Below are 14,390 nucleotides of genomic sequence, written 5' to 3'. Positions count from 1 at the left end.
CGGCCACCACCAAGCCGGGCTTGCACGACATGACCGGACAGCATTGTCAGGACCACCACTACAACTCACCACACCCGCGAGGACAATGCTCATGGGTACATCCAAGGCCGAGCCCAAGCCTCACCTATCCGAAAAAACCGCCCCGATCTACCTCGGGTCCAAATCCGGCCTGCCCGAGCACAAACCCTAGGCCAGGGGAGCCGCCGTCGTGCGGGCAACTGACCAGCCCCACACGCCACCGGCTCCAACCAGGATAAGAGGGACCGCAACACCGTCGCCGCACACCACCAGCCAAACCAGGGCCCTCACGTCGCCGGTGTTCGCACCAGCCCGCACTGACGTCCCAACCCATTGTAGCCGGATCACCGCCAGCGAGTAGGAACCATCGCCGCCACCAGCCGACAGGGCGACAACCTCCAACCCGCGCCGCAGCAGCCCAAGCACGTCCCTCCTCCGTCGATGTCCGCCACGTGGCTCGCACCAGCGCACTGCCGCTACGCCTTCCCGACGCCGTGCCGTCGCGCACCACCGCCGTGCCTCGATCTAGCCCAGGTGTGACACCCGGATAATTAAGTTACAGTAAACCTCTGTTAATGATGCCACGTCACCACGGTTACTGTTCCTAAACCCGCATCAGTTCGAAACCCGGTTCAAATTTCAAATTTAGAATAAAGGCAAACAATAAAAGTTTTCAAATATTAAAAACTAAATGTTCTGGTGGAGCCGAATAATGCATAGGTAATTATGGTGGAGAAACCACACTTTTATAAAATGCTTAAATAATCTAAAATGAATAAAACAGTAGCAAAACCAATATTTAAATGCTTTTATAATTAATAAAATACTAAATTAAATTGTTTTGGGATAAAGCCTTTTGTGGCAGTGGGTTTCATGGTATTACTAATTTAGGGATCATTTTAATATTAAGTAAAAAAGTAAGCTTAAAAAAAGTAAAGTAAAAACAAAAAGGAAATAAATAAGAAAAAGGAAAAAATATAAAGGTAAGAAAAAGAAAGAAAAGAAACAACCCCCCCACTGGACCACCCAGCCCAGTTGGCCAACCGGCCGGCCCGGCCACCCCCTGGCCTATATGGCCTCCCCAGCCCACTACCAAACCCTAACTCCTCCCGTCCCTATCCCCATCTCTCCCTCATTCCCACCTCGCGCCGCCAACGACGAGCGAGAGCGCTCCCGCTCGACCCCGTAGCTCCTCCCGCCAGCCACGCCCTGCTCCTCCCCTGAGCTTGCCTCTCCCTCCCCTGCACCCACCTCTGTCGCCACTCCCGCGCCAGTACCCTCCCCCGCCGACGCCTCGCCAAGCCCGACGCCGCCCGTTGTCATCGCCGGTGCCAGGCGCTGCCTCGCCTGCGCTGCCCCACCGCCGCCGCCCTGCGCCAGATCGACCTCGCCGTGGCCTCCTCATCTCCTCCCCACGGGTCGTCCCCGAGCCTCGCCGCCCCGCTTCTCTTCAACGCTGGTTAGGCCATCGGCCTCTCCCCCTCGATCTCTGTCGTCGGCTCCATTCACTGCCCGCGCGCGCATGACCCCGCGCCCGCTGCCCTGCTCGCCAGCCGGACCTCGCCGTCCCGCAGCTGCGCACTGTGCCCAGGGCGCCCTCGTTGCTCGCCTACCTCGTCGGCCCCGCGCAGCTTGCCGCCAGTGCCCGCCGCTCCCTCTAGCCGCTACTGCCGCGCTGCCGCCTCCCTGCCACCGGCCCCACCCGACTGGCCGAGCTCCGCCGCCTGGCCGCGCCTGGGGCCAGCACCGTGTGCCTATGTCGTTCGGGCGATGCCCGAAACCCGCATGCCCAACGCCCGTGAGCCTCCCCCAGAGCCACTAACTAGGAGGCCCCACCCGAGAACAAATTTTAAAAAAAGAGTTAAAATAAATAAATTAGTAATTAATTAATTAATTAGTTAATTAAGTTAATCAATCCTATTTCCCTAATCTAATCAAAATTAATTAACCTAATCATTTAGTTAACTATTTAACCATGTTTAATTAACCTGAGACTATGACGAACGGCCCCCACGTGCCAGGGTTGACCTAGTCAACCTGTAGACCTGCTGACATCATGCTGATGTCATGCTGAACCAATAATTACCTTTTCTAATTAATTAAAATCTGTTAATTCCAAAATTGAATTAAAACTTTAAAAATTAATATAAAATAATCCATAACTCGGATGAAAATACTTTATACATGAAAGTTGCTCAGAACGACGAGGCGAATCCGGATACGCAACCTGTTCACCCGCCACACATCCCTAGCATAGAAAACACACAACTTTCCCCCTCCGGTTCATCTGTCCGAAAATGCGAAACACCGGGAATACTTTCTCGGATGTTTCCCCCCTTCGCCGGTACCACCTCCTACCGCGTTAGGGCACACCTAGCACCGCGCATTGTCATGTCTTCCATCGTCATGCTTATGTTTGTATTATATTTATTGTTTCTTTCCCCTCTTCTGTCGTTAGACACCGAGACCGACGCCGCTGCTACCCAGTACGACTATGGTGTTGACGACCCCTCCTTCTTGCAAAGCAACCAGGCAAGCCCCCCCCCCTCCTTAATCACCAGATATCGCCTATTCCTTCTCTCTATTGCTTGCATTAGAGTAGTGTAGCATGTTACTTCTTTCGGTTAATCCTATTCTGATGCATAGCCTGTCATTGTTGCTACAGTTGTTACTCTTACCTGCAATCCTAAATGCTTAGTATAGGATGTTAGTATTCCATCAGTGGTCCTACATTCTTGTCCGTCTGCCATGCTATACTACTGGGCCGTGATCACTTCGGGAGGTGATCACGGGCATATGCTATATAATGTATACTGTTACATTACTTATGATACTGTTCGGAGATGGGGGCTGAAGGGGCAGGTGGCTCCATCCCGGTAGAGATGGGCCTGGGTTCCCGACGGCCCCCGACTGTTACTTTGTGGCGGAGCGACAGGGAAGGTTGAGACCACCTGGGAGAGAGGTGGGCCGGGCCCTGGTCGGCATTCGCGGTTACTTCAAAATAACACGCTTAACGAGATCTTGATATTTGATCTGAGTCTGGCCACTGGCCTATACGCACTAACCAACTACGCGGGAACGGTTATGGGCACTCGACGTCGTGATATCACCCGAAGCCTTCTTGATGTCAGCGACTGAGCGGCGCGCGCCGGATTGGACTGGAACGCCTGCTAGGCTAGGTATGCTTCTGGCCGCGTACGAAACGTGTAGGTGTGCAATGGGTGATGGGCCCAGACCCCTGCGCGCATAGGATTTAGACCGGCATGCTGACCTCTCTGTTGTGCCTAGGTGGGGCTGCGATGTGTTTATCTTCCGCGGCCGGGCATGACCCAGGAAAGTGTGTCCGGCCAAATAAGATCGAGCGTGTTGGGTTACGTGGTGCACCCCTGCAGGGAAGTTTATCTATTCGAATAGTCATGTCCCTCGGTAAAAGGATCACCCGGAGTTGTACCTTGACCTTATGACAACTAGAACGGGATACTTAATAAAACAAACCCTTCCAAGTGCTAGATACAACCCGGTGATCGCTCTCTAACAGGGCAACGAGGGGAGGATCGCCGTGTAGGATTATGCTATGCGATGATACTTGGTGAACTTACCATCTACTCTCTTCTACATGCTGCAAGATGGAGGCTACCAGAAGCGTAGTCTTCGATAGGATTAGCTATCCGCCTCTTATTCTGGCATTTTGCAGTTCAGTCCACCGATATGGCCCTTTACACATATACCCATGCATATGTAGTGTAGCTCCTTGCTTGTGAGTACTTTGGATGAGTACTCACGGTTGCTTTTCTTCCTCTTTCCCCCCTTTCCCTTCTACCTGGTTTTCGCAACCAGATGCCGGAGCCCAGGAGCCAGACGCCACCGTCGACGACAACTCCTACTACACCGGAGGTGCCTACTACTACGTGCAGCCCGTTGACGACGACCAGGAGTAGTTTAGGAGGATCCCAGGCAGGAGGCATACGCCTCTTTCAATTTGTATCCCAGTTTGTGCTAGCCATCTTATGGCAACTTGTTTAACTTATGTCTGTACTCAGATATTGTTACTTCGGCTGACTTGTCTATGATCGAGCACTTGTATTCGAGCCCTCGAGGCCCCTGGCTTGTATTATGATGCTTGTATGACTTATTTATGTTTTTAGAGTTGTGTTGTGATATCTTCCCTTGAGTCCCTGATCTTGATCGTACACGTTTGCGTGCATGATTAGTGTACGATTGAATCGGGGGCGTCACATCCGGGAACATGCCCGCGATGCCCCCTCGCGCGGGAGGACGCCAGGGCCCTGCTGGCACCGGCACCGGTCAAGCTTTGCACGGCGGTTCCCACTGGCAGCGGTGAAGCAGGGGGGAGAGGAGGAGGGGGAGGGGTGTGACGTGATCTTGGTCGCCCTTCCTGTCGCATCGCGGGGGTGACGCAGGACGGGTCAGGGGACCGTGGAGTTCAGGATCATCAGGCTAATACATATAATTATTATAGGTGCTTCGTCTTTAATAAAGTTCATCCGTTCCAAAACATGTTCATTTTATCTTATTTTTCCTTTTTGCTTCTTTTTTGTTCTTTTGGTTCTTTTATTTGCATGTACTTATTTAATTTTTGGCCCTTTACATTATCCATTTCTATTTATTTTCCATCGTGTTTTTAGAAAAAAGTTCATATGGTATTTATGTTAGAATAAAACGCTAATGCAAGATCATAGACGACAAACCGAGGCACGATATGGCTACATCCCCGGGGCATGACTACGGGCGCTCCTCCCCAAGATACCGCAACACCGGCCGCCCGGGCGCCGGCACAAGCCGTCGGCTCCCCGCGTACCTGTTGCTATGAAGTCGTCATGGGTTATAACGTGTGGTGCCCCTTCGTATATAAGAGGCCTAGGATACAAGTGTCCGACTCCTACACAACTCGTACCTAACCACACCAATTACAACTCCAAGTCCACGTAACCCCTTGCGTACATAGTATATTCGACATAAATATAACAAACTCCACCTTGGCGAATATTCTCCACCACTTAGAAGTCGTCCATGCTCGAACCTCCATGTACTCCGGACTTGGGTTGTCTCCTTCATAGCTTACTGAGAGCTACCCGACGGGCCAGACCTGCCGCCACAGTGGGACTCCACTGCTACTCCTGCAACTCCACTCTCCATGGCTCCACCTGCACTAGTGCTCCCTTGCAACTTGTAAAGATGCAAAGCTGTCCTCTCTCCTATCATCACAGTCACCCCATCTTCCATGATTTCCATGGTCTTCGTATCCCGATCACAACGGAATTCCATACCACCATCATGAAGAACACCAAGCGAAATTAGATTCCTCCTTAGCCCTGGCACATGCCTGACTCCCCGAAGCATCCGCTCAACTCCGTCAAACATCTTGATTTTGATGTCACCTACTCCAGCAACACGATAACCTGTATCATCGCCCACATAGGCTAAACTAAACTCACCAGACTTGTACGAAGAGAACCACTCCTTGTTGGGCGTCGCATGAAAAGAGCAAGCTGAATCCAACATCCACGCTTCAGCTTTTGTTGACCGCAAGTTTGATACTACGAGAACATCACTACTGCTGTCTGAGTCATCACCATGAGTAGCCGCATTAGCACTTGCCCCACCCTTCAGTTCTGGGCATTCCCTCTTTATATGTCCCCAGTCATTGCACCTGTAGCACTGCACCTTTTTCTTCTTTTTCTTCTCCGCCTCTTGTCCCTTCCTGAGCTGATAACCTTTAACTGCCAACCCCAAACCTTGAGTACTCTCCCTTTCTGCAGCATTCTTTTGCTTCATCAACTCATGTCCAAGTAACGCCGCAATGACTTCCTCATTATTGATGGTTGTCTTTCCATGTGTCAATGTAATGACCAAATGCTCATAGGACGGTGGCAACGAAACAAGAAGAAGTAGTGCCTTATCCTCATCCTCAATCTTCACATCCAGACGCACTAGATCCATGACCAATTGATTAAAGGCGTTCACATGCTCCACAAGATCCGACCCCTCCTGCATCTTCAGCCCATAGAACTTTTGCTTCAAATACAGCTTATTGGTCGCTGACTTGGACATATAACGATTTGCCAACTTGTCCCAAATTCCCTTAGGAGTATCTTCGTCCATGACATGATACATGACCTGATCCACAAGACAAAGCCGTATGGTAGCGGCCGCCTGCACTTGCATATCCTCCCACACATCGTTGTCAACCTTGGCCGGCTTCATCTCCTGCAAACCCTTCAAGATTCCCTGCTGTGCTAGAATATCCTTGACTCTTGTCTGCCATAGACCGAAGTTACCCGTGCCATCGAATTTCTCCAAATCAAACCTGGTGAATCCCGGCGCCATGCCGAGCCACGATCTAACCGACCTGTTGTCGCCGGTCTGACCACCCTTGTTTTCCTCTGCAACTTCCTCATGAAAAAGAACACTGATCCCGTATTCCTCGTCTGAAGCCACGACGCAGTCCACGATCTACCAAGAAATCTGACCCGCACAAGCCACAAACCTCTGTGTCCGCCCTCCAGAAAATCACTGTGAAACCTGTCGCCGTAACGCAGATCAACTTGCTCTCTGCCAAAACTCGACTGCTCCACCTTTTCCTGAAACTGCAGACTGTTTTATGTGCGTCCGCTGCCTCGTCGCACTAGCCTTTTATTACAGCTGGATACCCGGCCCTTATTTTCCTTTCTCCACACGGAAACTGATTCAAGTCTGTCATGATTTGTCCGGTCTTGCCAAACCAAGTCTCCCACGGACCTATGCATGCACACGTCTCTTCTTTTCCTTTTCTTTAAGGGTCGCGCTAACTGCCACACGTGTGGCAGGAAATGAGACGCACCACACGTCTCTAATGTAAACAGATTGCCACGTCATCGCATGCATGCATGCAGGAATCTTTTTGGATTTTCAGTTTTTAAAATGTTTTATCTCTTAAACGAAAAATCCGATTGAAAATCCGTTTTCACCATTAAATCCCTCGCGATGAGATCTTCGAAACTAGATCCCATGTTGATATGTTTTGATGAATTTTTTTTTGGATTAAAAGTTGCCATGTCTATTGGATATGAATTGCCATGATGTTTACACTGAAGTTGCCGTGATATGTTTCAGCTAATTTCTTCTACTTTTAAAAGTAAATTTTGACATTTATAAAACGGGAATTAAGAAACTAGACTTGCCATGAACCATAAACTAAAATTGTCATGATACAAGCACATAAAATTGTCATGGTTCATACAAAAAATAATTTTCATGGTCAAAGTACAGGAGTTGCCATCATCAAAATACTAAAATTGCCATGAACTACAAACTAAAATTGCCACATGGCAACTTTAGTTTAAGCCCTATGGCAACTGCAGTGTAAACATCGTGGCAACTTCTGGCAAAAAAAAAAATTCGTCGAAATATATCAACATGGGGTCTAGTTTTGAAGATCTCGTCGAGACGGATTTAATGGTGAAAACGGATTTTTAGTTCGCTTTTTTATTTAGGAGATACAACATTTTTAAGCCGAAAACCAAAAAAAATTCTGCTGATGTCATCTATTCATGCGTGGCAAAATGAGTGGTGATGGAGGCGTGTGGGCGATGTACAAACGCCCACATGTGTGGGTGTTAACATTTCCGTTCTTTAATCATCATGACTAGCAGCAGGCTTGTCCCCTGACGAACATGCACACCCATCGCACGTATCACCTTGTAAATTTGATCCGCTGACTGCATGCAAGTTAACTCCCTAGACTCCTGCCTCATCACGATTTTATCTTTCCTTGAGTACGTTGCACCCTATCCGATGAAACCTGCACCCTTGACCTTCCTTTGCCGCTGCTACTGACACCAGTTGCCACACGCCTCCTGGGAGGCTCCAGCGGCCGTCTCGCGTACGAACGCCAGCAATTGAATCCTGACTTTCCTTCTCTCGACTCCGTGTTCATCGAAAAACACCCGCCGCTAGTTCCGACGACAGCTTCTGTCTCTGATCTTAGTTCTTCGCCAGCGATCTATAACTTGCCCTGTCGCGCACACACCGTACGCCAACCCTGCTGAAACAGACGCCACCTCGCGCATCGTCCGTGCACGAGCCGTCCCGTACCCTGGCCACCCGCGTCGCCGACACAATCCGTCCGCAGTGCCGCGTCGCCGCCCTTGTACAACACCGAGCGCATCATCTCGATGCTCTCCCACTCCGATCTATCCGGCCGTCCCCCACATCTGGTCGCCGGTCTGATCGCGAGCCGAAACCGTCGCCTCCGCAACGTCTTCAACAGCCACTACGTCGGTCCGATCGTCACGTCTAGCCGATCCTTACCGACTGCAGCCCATCGAACGGTCTAGGCCTCCTGCCCGAAGTGTCCGACACCCCCGACCGCCTCCGCGATCGCCGCCATGCTCCACCTTGCACCAATCGGACATTCCTTGGCACCCGTCGAGCATGATCCTCGTACCTCCGGATGATCTTCCGCATAGCCTTCTCGCAACCTTGCTCTGATACCACTTGTTAGAATAAAACGCTAATGCAAGATCATAGACGACACACCGAGGCACGATATTTGTTAACGAGGTTCACCGGGAGCCATATCGGTGAACCTCGTTAACAAATATCGTGCCTCGGTGTGTCGTCTATGATCTTGCATTAGCGTTTTATTCTAACAAGTTATAATATATCCATGGTGTATTTAAAAAATATTCATTATCCGTGAAACAGGATCTCCTACTAATTTCCTTTTTGAGATCTCCTTTTTTTTAGAATCATTGAGATCTCTCCTAGTGGACGCTCCCTGCGTCCAATAGCGGAGCGAGGCAAACAGGGCGCAGCTGGACCGAGCCGGCCCGTTGGCGACAATATTACTGTAAGCTGTAGCTGCGGTTCAAATAAAAAAAGAAACACATGTTCATAAAATGGACACTTTCTGGAAACGTGAAATTATTTAAATTTTGTGATTTTTTTAAAAGGCAATTCTTTTTGAATTTTGTGAAAATTTCTCAAAAGTTATGATATTTTTTTGAACTACAAACACTGTTTTTAATTCTTTAAATTTTCATTTCAATTTCAATTTTTTATTTTCGAAATTCCAAGTTACCTGAGAAAATCCGAATGTTTTTAGAAACACGAACGAGTTGGGAAACATGAAAAAGCAAGTTAAATTCTGAACATTTTACAAAATGTCAAACAAAAAATTGAAGTCTGAACAGTTTTTGAAGGTTTTGATAATTTTTAAAAAGGAGATTTGTTTAAATTCAGAAGGTTCTTTGAAAATGCGAACAGTTTTTGAAAAATATGAACAACAAATTTAAATTTCAAGAATTTTATGGAAAAGCGAACAATTTTTGAAGATTTTGTTTTTCTAATTTGTGAATTTATGGAAAAATAAATAAAATGGAAACAGGAAAAGCTAAGAAAAAGGAAAAAAACTGAACAATAAAAATAGGAAAAACTATGAATCTACACTTGTATGCAAGCGAGCCATCTACATGAGCTAGCACGGAATAGCAAGGCAAGCACGGAATAACAATCCGTTCTAGCTGGTAGGAGATTCGCGCAGCTTTGGCGCTAATTAATATATGCGCCTCCTTGCTTTAGTCTTTTTCATTCATATTAGAGTAAACTCAAAGGGGAGGAGAATTGCACTCTCCTCTCACAACTGGAGAGAAGAAAAAGTTTGATTAAATTGCTATACAAGCCAGATGTGTGATACGGCCAAACACACCTTAATTCAGTCATGCCCATCCTAGAAGTTCTGTGGGTGTTTAAAGTGAAAAGGTATGATAGATAGATCTACTATTACTGTGTTGCACTACTACTTGGCATAGTTTCTATCAGTTTGGTGTACTCGGCTTTGATCTTCTCCAGCGTCACAACAACATCTCGCATCGTCATCCTCTGATCAGGCAAGTCGCTTGAGCAAAGCAAACCCAACTCAAAGACCGGCGCAAGAAAACCACTGTGAAAGGTGTTGTTAGCGGAGCCTTGTAGTAGCTGACCGTCGACAACTTGAACAAGCTCTGCAGGAAATGCATGGTAGACCCACTGCCTAAGGGTTAGGTTTGAGCTGAACATAGCGTCCGTAGGTTTCCTTCTAGTGAAGACTTCAAGGAGCATGATTCCGTAGCTGAATACGTCGCTATTCCGCGATGCTTTTCCATGCAACCCATACTCTGCTCAACAAAAACGTAAACGGAAATTAGACATAGTTTCTTATTCATGATTCTAGAGTGGATCCATGATTTCTCAATGGTTTAACAAACACTTGTTTGAGCAGTATAGAAAGAGCTAGTGAATTAAGCAACTGGTGCCATGTACCCAACTGTTCCATGCATGTTCGCACTTATCATGGAGTTGCCATCTAAAATCAACCTTGCAATGCCAAAGTCCGCCACATGCACTGTCATGTCATTGTCAAACAACACGTTGCTAGGCTTCAAGTCACAATGCAAGATCAGTGCGGAATGCTCATGGTGCAGATAATCCATTGCCTTCGATACATCGAGCATGATAACCAGTCTCTCAATGAATCCCAAGCTAAATGCACTCTGAGACTGGTGTAGGAGCTTGTCTAAGCTTCCATTTGGCATATACGGAAGCACTAGTGCTCTAATGTCAAGGTTAGAACATGTGTTGAGTATCCTTATCAAGTTGCGGTGTCGCACCATGCGAAGCACTCCACACTCCACATCAAAACTTCGAATGGCTGGCTCAAGTTGCATGTCAAGAACTTTTACCGCAACCACCAAACCACAACTCAATTGACCCTTGAAGACCTTTCCAAAGCTTCCAGATCCCAAGATGTTATCTTCACTGAAACTATTGGTTGCATGAACAAGCTCGTGATAGGAGACTATTTGATGGCCTATGACATTGGTTGGATCAATAGAAAGTTTGTCATCTCCCTTTTTAAGTTTCTTTCTGATCTGTAGGTATATGCAAAAGGAAATGGCGCCAAATATTAATGCGAGTGTTGGGAGTATAAATTGTAGGAAGTGTCTTTTACTTGAGTGAGATCTATCAAGGCATGGTGAAAATTGTAGGCGTGGAGCGCCACAGAGCCCAGTATTCCCAACCAAAGATTGCAAGGTGAGGTTTGAGAAAACACCTCCCTGGGGTATTTGGCCTTCTAACCTATTGAATGAGAGGTTCAAAGTAGTCAAGTAGATAAGGTTGGAAAGGAACATGGGAATGTTACCAGATAGATTGTTAGATGAGAGGTCTAATGATGCTAAGCTTTTTAGCTTATCAAGTTGACCTGGGATCGATCCTTCAAAGGAGTTATATGACAGATTTAGGTAGGTTAGCATGTTAAGTTGTCCGAATGATTCTGGGATGCTTCCTATCAAGATGTTAGAAGAAAGATCCATTTTATATGTTTGTTTTAGATTAGAAACATCAATTGGTAGTGCACCCGTAAAAGAATTGTGGGAAAAATTTAGTTGGATAAGTTTATCTAGGTGGAAAAGACTTGCGGGTATTGTCAAGTTTAGCTGGTTATTAGACAAGTCGATGTATTCTAACAAAGTAAGATTACTCAACATGTTTGGTATAGAGCCCAAGAACTTGTTTGCTTGGAGAAACAACCGTTCTAGACACCCAAGCACACCCATTTGTGTTGGGATAGGGCCTAACATGTTATTGTAGGAGAGGTCAAGCCATGCAAGATTTTCCAACATAGCGATGGATTTTGGGATTGGACCAGTGAATAGGTTGTTACTAAGATCTATCAATTGAAGGCTGCTTATGTTAGAAATTGCTCATACGCTCCATGGACAGAGCAAAAACTACCATGCGCTACTCGGAAAGTACTGACTAGAGGGGGGGCGTGTGGATCCACAGTCCTAGCCATTCTCACAACGGGATAATAAAGCGAACAAAGACCATGAGAAGAGATTACAACATCCAGAACGAAGCCTGTCAAGCCAACCTTCCCTCACTGCGAAAATGCAACATCCGGCGTACTCATTGGCTTTGACCTCAGATTCATTACTTGCTAGAGAAGTAGTTTACATAACTGTCACAGCTCCAATGCGATAAGCTTGTTAATCAGCAAAGTCGCTAGCCTAAATAAGGAGTTTACAATCGCTTGACTATAAAGTAAAGAGCGGCTAATGGGAGATTGCTTGAGTAGGCTCAGTAAGGGATTACCCGCGGGCAGGGTGAAAGAGCTTTCATTAATAGTATGAACTGGTGGATCAGCAAGATAGCTAGAGCTCCTTAAAGGAAAGCAAAATCCAATTCTATATTATATCAAACTATAAAGCAAAGATGAGGAAGCTGCGCCTTTACTCGCTCGAATTAGAGGAAAAAGGGGATATGTAACAGCTTTTCTTTCAATAGAAAGCAGGAAATGCGAATAAGAGAAGGGTAGAAGAAGCGATCCGCGCATTTCCTTATTTCACAACGGATTTGACTCGTTAGAGAAATCATTTCTTAGGTATGCTACATTCTTTGAAGAAAGAGTAGGTTCTGCTATTTAAGACTTAGAGGAAGTGATTTCCGGGAACTAGCAGACCAAGCCAATCAACAAGGAAAGCCTGTCAAGCAAGGAAGCCACCAAGCAAACCTTTAATAAGCATCTCTAGCGCAGTCACTTCTCTATAGAAAGAAAAAACCTGCAGCCAAGACTAGTCACATTAGTGAAACAAGTGATTCGCTGACATTCAATTCAAATAGAAAGAGTAGTCACAGCTGCGACAAGTTGCTCTAAGAGGAAGGAGTTGACTTACTTTCAATTCCTAATACAGCAAGAGCGGATTTTTTTCATGTAGCATTTCTACCCCTATAGGATTTCCCATCTTAACCGAGAATGGGTGCCCACCTTGTACGTACCGAGAATGGGTGCAGCCCACCCCATCTAAAGTAGCCTGAAATTCGTTCCTCTACAATCCAGAGCAGTCCGAACATGTACCGCGATCTGGACGGACAAAGAATGCCGTACACTTGAGTGACCCCCTTTTCTGTGACCACCACCAAATTCAAAAGAAGAGGTGAGATCACCCTGCAAAAATCCTTTGTAGCTCTTAAAATATGGGCCAACCTCTCCATTAATATTGATACTCACTGCACCTCCTTCTACCACTTGTTTAATCCAACCTCTCCACTTCTCACTAAAGAAAACCCTTTTTAAGCAAAACCTCTTGTAGAAAATCCCAATTCACCCTGTCATATGCTTTTTCAAAGTCTAGCTTTAGTATGACCCCCTCTTGTTTAGTCCTCCTAAGCTCATGAAACACCTCATGGATAGTGACCACCCCATCTAAAATATTTCCGTTTTTCATAAATGCCGTCTGACTCTTACTCACCACCTTATCTGCAACTCTCTCAAGCCTATTTGTCAGTACTTTAGTCACAATTTTATAACAAACATAATATAAACATATTGGCCGATATTGCTTGATAGTTGCAGCATCTTTCGTTTTAGGAATCAGAGTAACCACCCCATAATTAAGTCTTCTAAGTTGCAACTCCTCAGCATGCGGGCTATCAAGCATTCTTTTGACCATCTCTTTAACCATCTCCCAAAATTGTTTCTAAAAGATTACTGGTAAGCCATCTGGGCCAGGAGCTGTATTGGTTTTCATCTCTTTAACTACTAACTCTAAAACCTCCATAGTGAAAGGCTTAGTCAACTCTTCATTGTCTAGTTCTGATAGCATGTGCTCTGTTGACCAAGGGGCTTCCACCAAGAGATATGTCCCCCCTGTCCTCTGAACCAAATAGTCTCTTATAGTAACTAGAAATGTGTTCTTGCAACTCTTTCTCATCTTGTATAACATTTCCTTCATGTTCCAAAGAAGCAATATTACATTTTATGTGTCTTCCATTGGCAGCACTATGGAAGAATGAAGTATTTGCATCTCCCTCAAGTAACCACTGACAAACTGACTGACAATGTGGACTGCATGAGCAATGTCAGGCCGGGTCACAGTGAGGTACACAAGGCTGCCTACAAGATGACGATAGCGAGTGGTATCTCTCAAGAGGAGTACCATCACTAGGGCGCAATTGGAGATGGAGCTCCATGGGTGTAGCGGCAGTGTGTGTATCAGTAAGACCTGAGCGTGAGATCAAATCCTGAGTATAGCGATGCTGAGAGAGATAGTAACCATCATTAGTTTTATCAACCTCAATTCCCAGAAAATAACGGAGAGAAAATCAATCTGACATCTTGAATTGCTCACTCAACTTTTTATTAACAAAAGCAATGTACTTCTGATCATCTCCAGTGATCAACATATCATCAACATAGAGAAGAAGCAAGGTACGACCGCGGTCAGATGTATGAGTGAAAAGTGCAGGGTCATGCTCACTAGAAGAGAAACCAGCAGCTTGAACCACAGAGCTGAACCGCTCAAACCAAGCACGAGGTGGTTGCTTTTTTC

Source organism: Triticum dicoccoides, chromosome 5B, assembly GCF_002162155.2.
Source record: "Triticum dicoccoides isolate Atlit2015 ecotype Zavitan chromosome 5B, WEW_v2.0, whole genome shotgun sequence".
Taxonomy (NCBI): domain Eukaryota; kingdom Viridiplantae; phylum Streptophyta; class Magnoliopsida; order Poales; family Poaceae; genus Triticum; species Triticum dicoccoides.
This window is presented reverse-complemented; position numbering follows the sequence as displayed.